Source organism: Kogia breviceps, chromosome 16 (assembly GCF_026419965.1).
Source record: "Kogia breviceps isolate mKogBre1 chromosome 16, mKogBre1 haplotype 1, whole genome shotgun sequence".
Lineage (NCBI taxonomy): Eukaryota > Metazoa > Chordata > Mammalia > Artiodactyla > Physeteridae > Kogia > Kogia breviceps.
In genome coordinates, this window is record NC_081325.1 from 64,387,916 (window position 1) to 64,397,529 (window position 9,614).

Here is a 9,614-nt window from a genome sequence, read left to right on the forward strand (position 1 = left end):
CCTAGAGGGGTGGGATAGGGAGGGTGATGCAAGAGGGAAGAGATATGGGAACATATGTATATGTATAACTGATTCACTTTGCTGTAAAGGAGAAACTAACACACTATTGTAAAACAGTTATACTCAAATAAAGATGTTAAAAAAATAAATAAATAAAAATTTAAAAAAACAAAACAAAACACCTAAGGCTGTTTCCCATTCAGTAGCTGTGTAGCACGGGCGAGAATTTGCATTTCCAAGTAGTTCCCAGGTGACTGCTGGCGGTCCTGGGACCACGCTTTGCGAACCACTGATCTAGACTCTAATTAAAGTTGTTGCGATGCAAGACTAATTTTACAGAGCTGTAAAGCTGCCATGCCTTTACCCCGCACTTCCGGATCTCGAGCAGGGCGTCTCTGGCCCCGCCTCCCCGCCAACCACGCTTCCCACTGCGCACCCGCAGCAGCGCCTCCGTTGGAGGCGCCTCGGAAGTAGCGGCCGCATTCCCAGGGGTGACTGAGAACAGCTGTCTCCACTTCTCGCTAGCCCTTCAAGTCCCAGTTTTTACCTGGAATTAATGAGCCAGGTTACTCTAAACAGAGAATCCTACGAGAAATTCCAACCGAAAAAGAAAGGTTCTGCCGAAACCCGGGATCGAACCAGGGACCTTTAGATCTTCAGTCTAACGCTCTCCCAACTGAGCTATTTCGGCGCCTGTTTTGTTGTGTTTAGAATAAACTATCACTGAACTCTTCGCGTCCGCCCCTTCCGTCTTTTCCCACTAATCATTTACAGCGTGTCTTCCTTGTCCTATTAAATGGTTATATGTTAAAAAAAATTTTTTTTTAATGGTTATACGTATCAACATTCTTCTGCCTGCTTTTTACAAGCCATGACTAAGTGCACTGTACGTTACTTACTTTTTTCAGTATAATCCAAACCTTTGGTTTAATCATCGACAGCAGGCGTCGTGAACGACCCGGTGTCCCCGCTGCGGGATTCGGCGGGGTGCGGATTGGACTGGCCCGCAGCCCGGCGGAGCGGGGTCAAAAGCAGCAATGGCGGAAGCGCGTCGCGGCCACGCCTGCGCGCCCCCGGCCCACCACTCCCCGCCCCCAGGGCTCCGCGGCTCCTCGGGGCGCGGGTTCGTCTTCCCCCAGCTGGTCCCTGCGAGCCCGGTGCAGGGTGGTCCCTTTGGCTTGCCCTCTGCCCAAGGTGTCGGCGCTTCCCGCTCTGACCTCTCACTTTTCACGATTAAGGTGGACAAGTGGACCAGGGCATGGAGGCAGTACTGCAGTCTCCTTGTGATCCTGGGTCCTCGAAATGCTCACTTTCCTACCACCGCTTTGCACAGAGCCAGATAGGCGCACCGTAAACGCTTGGCGAGCTCACTGAGGACGATCACCCAATGTCAATACTACTTCCTACACCAGCTGACGAATGTTTCTGAAGCACCAACTACCTGCCAAGCACAGACATTCTGCAATGTCCGAACATCCTATTGTCTGTTGTTTTTCCCTCTCCAATTAAGTTGTAATTCTCTGAAGGCAGAAGTGTTAATCTCACCGCCCTTTCACCCAAGTAAGTGGAAGTTTCACAGCCAGTTTTGAGGGATGGATGCATGCATGCATACGAATATGAAAGAGAAAGAAAAAAGTTCGGAACATGGGAAGTGTTTGCAATCTCTAAGGTTGTAGAGTCACTTTCTGAATTCCTTTGTTGCGTCAAATCCAAACAGAAGAGCTTGAGTTAAAAGAAGTCATTGGTTAAGGAAGGAAAGGGGACCAAAGAGAGCTTGAGGATGAACAGAGTTCTGTGTAGGCTTTTGGGGGCAGGGGGGGTGGAGTGGAAGAAGAAGAAACTTGGAGCAGCTGCCTTGGGCGGGTCAAACATAAAGAGATGGGGAAAGAGGGCTTTTACAGCCTTTCTTGTGTGTCGTGAATGTAGCTACCGTTCACATTCTCCAAATACCGCAGGCAAGGCTTGAACCTGGGTGACTAAGAAAGTTAAGTTTTGATGGAATTTGGGGTACGGGTAGGGGTGAGGAAAAGGTCCAGGGTCTGAAGGGAAATGGAAGGAAGAGCGCAACCAATAAACTTCATGTTTCAGAATTTAATGTAAGATCCTTCGGCAAATTACAAGGGAAGAGAAACTGCATTGTAATAGTGACCATTCATCGACTAAAGGCGGATTTCAGAATATAAATGTTATGACGTATGTCATGAATTAACTGGGTGGTCACACAGCCCGGTTTGCCCAGTACAGTCCCTGTTTACCTCCCAGAATCCTGTCATGGTAGCACCCCTTTCACTCTTAAAAGTATCCTAGAATGAAGGGAAAATCAATGATGTGATCACCCAACTTATAAACTATGAAAAAGAGTCACAGCTTTGGGCTACATAATGAACTCTACCAGTTTCACCACAAGAGAAAAGATTTTTAACAATCAACTCAATTTTTGTCATTGGTGTTTTACAAAGGGGACTGGAAGTTTTCAGGACTTAGTGTCATAGTTTCCGTTCTGTGCAGAAAAGCAACCCGGGACGCTGCAGTGCCTTCACAGGGGGCTGCAGACTATTTTAGATTTTTGAGGGAAACGCAGTGATACTGGACATCTGTGGGACGCTGCACAAACTGCTAGGTAGTTCATAGTTTCAGCAAGAGATCACTCTACAGTTCTTTCAGTGATGTCATCTCTTTGCAAAGCTAGGTTTTCAGCAGTTGTGATAAAAAGCAAGTGCACGTGAAAATAAGTGTGTAACAGGAAGTGGGAGTAGTGGTGTCCAATCTGCTTCCAAGGTTGGAGACACTGTGCCTTCCCCAACAGGTCTGTCCTTCCTGGTAGGGAGGGGAGGGGGGACATCTTTACAACTTCATGTCCTGCTTTTAAGCAAATAGAGGGCAGAGAGCTTTTCTTGTATGTTTATCTTCCAAATTGCCTTCAGCTCAAGACATCTTATGCCAAAGTGGCATGTTTTGGTGGCATATTCCAGTAGCTTTCAGGGAAATATGGAGACATTTTAATATGTATATTAGGAAATGACTTAATTTTCTTAAGTATGAAAATGGTATTGTCAGGAGAATGCTAAGGTTTTAGGAGATTTATGCTGAAGTATTTAGGGTTGACGTGTCATGATGTCTACACCTTTCTTTTAAATGTCTCAAACACACACATATATGGATAAAATCAAATAGCAAAATGTTAACAATTGTTGAATCTAGGTGGAGAAATATATCTTCCAATTTTTCTGTATGTTTAAAATTTTTCATAATAAAACTTTGAAAAAAGATAAATATTAGTCTTATCTTACAGATCCTAGAAATTTCTGAATTTTAATGCTCTTTTTTACCAAAGATTGAAGAACTTTCTTCCTTATTAATGAGATCTTAGGCACCTGAATGTAACTAGAAATACATTTTCTAAGAACGGAGAGACTCTTCCCCAAATCTGTAATTAGTCTAAGTAGCTCCTTAGTCCATCTAATGCTGAGGTTTCTCCTATACATTTCAGGACCATATTTTTGGAATCACCAAATCAGGACATGTGGTCTAACAAAGGATTTTTTTTCTTACTTCTGCTTTCACACACATGAAAGCCTTACAAAGTCATAAAAATCAAAACGTCTGTGGATATAATTTTGTTTGTTTAATATATAATGAATTACCTTGGAAAAAAATCACACAATTAAGTGAAATCATGCTGTTTCAAGAAGACTCAGAACACAGTTCCATACCTCGTGGTCAACTCATCTGTGATTTAGAGCAAAATTTTTCTTTAACTTCACAAGGTCAACCTCCTAATCTATCGTGACACATGTTGGGGATAAAAATGTCTTCCTTGTCTTTTATTCTTTTTTCTTTTTAAATTTATTTATCTATTTATTTTTGGCTGCATTGGGTCTTCGTTGCTGCACGTGGGATTTCTCTAGTTGCGGCGAGCAGGGCCTGCTCTTCGTTGAGGTGCGTGGGCTTCTCACTGCGGTGGCCTCTCTTGTTGCAGAGCATGGGCTCTAGGTGCACGGGCTTCAGCAGTTGTGGCACGCAGGCTCAGTAGTTGTGGCTCAGGGGCTTAGTTGCTCCACGGCATGTGGGATCTTCCCGGACCAGGGCTTGAACCCGTGTCCCCTGCATTGGCAGGCGGACTCCCAACCACTGCGACACCAGGGAAATCCCAAAACTTGTCTTTTTTTAAGAGTGTGTCCATTTGAACGTAATGAGTTTGGTTATAAACACAACAGTATTAGAAAAACCAGCTAGTAAAGCGGAGAAAAGATCAAAGAAGAATTATTCAAAGATAGAAGTTTCTACAATGAAGAACCAAAGTGAGGATTAAAGATCAGTCCTTCTAAACAACAACAAAACATAAGTGAAATCAGTAGCAAGCACAAGACTTGCAAAACTGTTTTACCGCTTTCTTAAAGCGTGAGGTTCCAGGAAAAAGTGAGCTTTACGTGGGCAGTGGTGTGTGGAAAAGCAAGGGGTTCTGCCTGGAGTGGGGATGTGTGTGTGGAGAGAGAGGCAGAGAGAAACCAGGAGACACAAAGTGACACCGACAAAGAGCCTGCTCCTTTAAAACCCTCACAAATGAATAGAGATGCTGCAGGTACAAGTTCTGGGATACAGAGATGCTTACACTTCCGGGAGCAAGAAGTCTAGTGGGGCACACAAACCTGTAAGCAGATGAATCAACCAAGTAAAGTGTGATAGTAATATAGAGGGCAGAACCTCATCATCTGCAGGTGAGTAGCTGACATTTAGATGGGGTTCTGAGGGTTGAACAGGAGTTCTTCAGACTAAGAGGAAGTTGCATTCTGGCAGCATGGACAGCTGTGTGGAGGCACAGGGCCTGGATGGGCCGGGCATCCTAAGAAAGCCAACGTGGTCGTATGTGAGGGCAGCTGAGGATGGAGCTGAAAGGCAGGAGTGGCCTCCCTCGGTATGAACCACTCTTTGGAGATTCGTGCATTGGGCAACAGGGAACCCAAACATCTTTTCTACGTCAGGGAGTGGTTTGATTTATAAAAATACAAGTCTGGGGAAGTATGAAGGAAAGGTCTGGGTGGAGAGGGTCTGGAAGCAGGGACACCAGCAAGGAGGGTGTCATTCTAAGTACTGAGGCAGTGGTGGTGAGTACGAGCTGGAGAAGAGATGCCAGATTTCAGAGCTGGTTAAGGAGGAATCCGCAGGATTTAGTGACGAGACATGGGTGGCGAGAAAGAGTCAACGACGGCGTCCCAGTTGCTGGCTTTGGAAAAGGTCGATGATGACATCTTCTTTCGAGACTGAGAATACAGGAAGCACAATTTGGGGCTGTGGAAGTGGGTTCTCCGGTGTAGCCGTAAAAGCTGATGCATCTTCTGGACTCCAGGTGGGTGGGTCCAGGATGCAACAGGCACCCTGAGCCTAGAACCCGGGCAAAAAAGGGAGGTGCTGGGAAATGAAATGTGGCACTCGTGGCCATCATGAGGATGAGGAAACAGGAAGGACTGAGAGGGCACGTGAGCGAGGAAGCCGAGGAGTACGGGGTAGTGCTGCTCAACTGGGGGTGTTTTTGGTCCCTAAGGGACATCTGGCAAAGTCCGGAGACACTTTTGGTTGTCACAACTAGGGGAGAGGGGAGAGGCCAGGAAGTTGTTAAACCTCCTTCAGTGCACAGGACAGCTGCACGACCAAGGGAGCAGACAGTAGAATAAGAAGCCAGCAAGGGGGGCTTCCCTGGTGGCGCAGTGGTTGGGAGTCCGCCTGCTGATGCAGGAGACACGGGTTCGTGCCCCGGTCCGGGAGGATCCCGCGTGCCGCGGAGCAACTGGGCCCGTGAGCCGTGGCCGCTGCGCCTGCGCGTCCGGAGCCTGTGCTCCGCAACGGGAGAGGCCACAACAGTGAGAGGTCTGCGTACCGCAAAAAAAAAAAAAAAAAAGAAAAAGAAAAAAAAAAAGAAGACAAAGAGGGGAATCTAAATGGTGAGTGAAATGGGAGAGGAATGCTGCTGAAGGCAAAGGAAGAAAGCTTTTTAACAACTGGGGCACGAACAGGGCCGCGTGCTGCGGGGGAAAGAGGAAGAAATTGCTCATTCCAAGTTAGGAGGTTATGAGTGACTATGGTCAGGTGAAAACAGATTCAGTAAGGTCGTGGGAGAAAAATCCGGTTATAATGAGGGGCTGAGAGATCAAAGGGGTGAGGACATGGGACACTGAGTGGTGACACTCTCTGCAGAGCTTGTTGGTTTCGTTGCACAGTCTTTATGGGAAACAGTATGGAGGTTCCTCAAGAAATTAAAAAATTAAAAGAACTGCCACTCAGCGGTTTCACTGGTGAAGGGCTCAGTCCCACATGACTGCCCCCATGTTTAGACATTGATTGCAAGTCCGGGTTACCAGCTCTACTTCTGACCAATTGGCTATAAAAATCTCAAGTTCCTGCACCCCTCTCCTTGGGTTCAACAGTTTGCTAGAATGGCTCACAAAACTCAGGGAAACTCTTTACCTACGCTTACCAGTTTAGTATAAAGGAGACAACTCAGGAACAGCCAGATGCCCTACGCATTGAATGGTAGGGCTAGGAATGGGGGGGGGGGGACGACGACAGAGCTGCCTTGGCCCTCTCCAGGTGCACCCTCTCTCAGCACCTCCGCTTGTTCACCCACTGGAAGCTCATCAAACCTGGTGGTTCAAGAGTTTATGTTCATAGAGTTTAATCTCCAGGCCCTTCCTCTCTCCCCTTCTTGCAGGTCAGTGGATGGGACTGAAAGATCCCAGTCTCTAATCACTTGGCCTTTCTGGGGACCGGCTCCAGCCCCAGACTATCTAGAGGCCCCGCCCTAAGTCACTTCATTTGCATAAACAAATGTGATCTAAAGGGGCTCCTTAGGAGAAACAAAGACTCTCCTGTCACTCAGGAAATACGAAGGGCTTTAGGAGCCTGTGCCAGAAGCCTGGGTCAAAGACTAGATATTCTATTTCTTTCTTTCCTCCTTCCTTCCTTTTTCTTTCTTTCTTTCTCTTTTTTCAGATATATTTCTTATTATACCACTTAAAGCTTCCTTGACCCTGCATCTTCCTTAGGGCTGGCCCTAACTTGACTTTACTCAGCTCCTTTAAAGACTGGTCTGGGCTTCCCTAGTGGCACAGTGGTTAAGAATTCGCCTGCCAATGCAGGGGACACGGGTTCCATCCCACATGCCATGGAGCAACTAAGCCTGTGTGCCACAGCTACTGGGCCAGCGCTCTAGAGCCCACGCGCCACAACTACTGAAGCCCAAGCGCCTAGAGCCCGTGCTCCGCAACAAGAGAAGCCACCGCGGTGAGAAGTCCGTGCACCGCAACAAAGAGTAGCCTCCCTTCGCCGCAACTAGAGAAAGGCCGCGCGCAGCAACGAAGACCCAACGCAGCCAAAAATAAAAACAAACATATATATATATATAAAGACTGGTCTGAATTCCATTTCTCCATTCCTCCATCCCTAATCACTACTCAATTCTTTATCATCCAGATGCTCTCCCTCTCCCTCACCCCGCACTCCACTAAAACGACCCTAGAAGATGTGCCTGCACGTGGCTGGAGCAAGTGGGTACTTTTTAAGTCTTTGCCTTACTGAACTTCAACTGGCCACCTGCTTGTTATTATATGTCTGTCCCGCTGGCTTCTGTGGTGTTATTTCCTCCTGTTCTCTTCTACTTCTCTATATTTATTTATTTTTTTAAAACGATTCCTTCTTAATCGTCTCCCCGGCTTCCTTGCCTGCAATGAAAACCTTGGTATTGCTCATGGCTTGCCTATGACTCGCCGCACACCATCAACTTTGTCATTTTCTATGTTCTCTTTCGGGGGGTTTAAACCACTCTTAGGGTTTTCATTGCCGTTTAACTCCCAAATATGTGTCTGTAGATCTCAAACCCTGCCCACCAATTTGAACATCAGATTCATGAGTTTGTTTGCTAAATACTTCCATCTGGATATCCCACAGATCCCTAAAGCTCACCATCTCCCAAATATGATTCACCATTCTCCACTCTTTCCAATTCGATATTCAAAACCTTAAAATACCCCCCAAGAAAGTGCACCTCCCACGGATCGTCAATCAACGAGTTTTTTTAATCTAACGAGTTCCCACGTCTGTCGCCGATGCCACCTGTTTGCAGTGCTGTGCTTCAGGCCTTATCATCACCAGCCTGATTTACTGCAATAACTTCATAACTAGGATCCCTGCAGGAGTTCAATCTTGCCTTCCTTTAAATTTATCTTTCATACTGTTGCCAGAATGAGCTATCAAACGCGTAAAATTCTGCAGTCAAAAAAAAAAAAAATGGCAAAAGATCTCATAATATGTAACAATGTTCCTGCTTAGTGAAAAAGGGCAGGCTCCCAAACAGTACGTCCATTAAGATCCCATTTTGGTTTTTTAAAATGTATATATATGTTCCAAGAAATGAAATGAAGAACATAACATCTGAACATTAGCAGGGGTTATCCTCCAGTGGTAGACAATGGCTGGTGTGCCTTTTTTATTGATTTAATTTTCCAAGTGTTCTGTAATGAGCACGTTATTAGTTTTGAAAATAGGAATTCGATAAATCTCACAAATCTAACCACGTCGATTTCTTCCTTAAAATCCCAAATTAACTCTTTGCCGGCAGAATGAGGTCCAAGCACTTTTTTTCATGGCAGACAAGGCCATCCGTGACTGGGTCACCACATTTCTCTCTGGCTTCATCTCCCCATATTACAGAGCAGGGTTCTCAAACATGAGTGTGCATCAGAATCACTGGGCCCGCTCCCCAAAGCTTCGGATTCTGTAAGTCTGGGATGGAGTCCGGGAATTTGCAGGCCTAACAACTGATAAAAATGCTGTTGGTCTAGGTACACGTTTTTAAAAATTATTATGCTAAAATATACATTAAAAACTTTACCATGTTAGCTATTTTTAAGTGTACAATTCTGTGCCATTAAGTGCATTCAGTGTTGTGCAACCATCACCATTATCCACTTTCAGAACTTTTTCATCATCCCAAACAGAAAGTCTGTACCCATTAAATAACTCCCCACTTTCCCCCTCTCCCCCAGGGCCCGGTAAACCTCTATTATCCTTCCTGTGTCTATGGATTTGCCTACTCTAGGGACTTCATACAGGTGGAATCATACCATTCCACTGTTTGTATAGACCACATCTTATTTATCCATTCATCTGTAGGTGTACATACGGGTACTTCCCACCTTCTGGCTTATGAATAATGCTGCGATGAACATTGGTGTACAAGTATACCTGTTTGAGATCCGGCTTTCAATTCTTTGGGATATATGCCTAGGAGTAGAATTGCTGGATCATATGGTAATTCTATGTTTAAATTTTTGAGGCCCTATCAAACTGATTTCAAACTGGAGATCAGAAGCTCAGAAAAGAGATCCTGGCATAGAGATAAGGAATTGAAATTGGAAAAAGAAAAAGAAAGACGGTAATTAAAGCAATGAGAGTAGATGACATTTCTCAGGAGGGTTTCTGAGGCTGGTGACTACAGGGAAAATTCTTGCAGCAGAGGTGGAATGGGAGCCAGATGGCAGCAGCTGAGTATAGAGCAGGGAGGAAAGGGCAGCTTTCAGAGGGCTCTTGCAGACCAAAAGCTTTCAACTTGGCCGATTTCT

The 9,614-nt window shown here is 45.7% G+C and overlaps 1 non-coding gene across 1 annotated transcript; it reads right to left on the minus strand.

The window, feature by feature from the left end:
* Positions 1–618: 618 nt before the first annotated feature.
* TRNAF-GAA (transfer RNA phenylalanine (anticodon GAA)) lies at positions 619–691 on the minus strand. The gene has a single exon. It is a non-coding gene; the product is annotated as a tRNA-Phe (tRNA).
* Between the last annotated feature and the right edge of the window lie 8,923 nt (positions 692–9,614).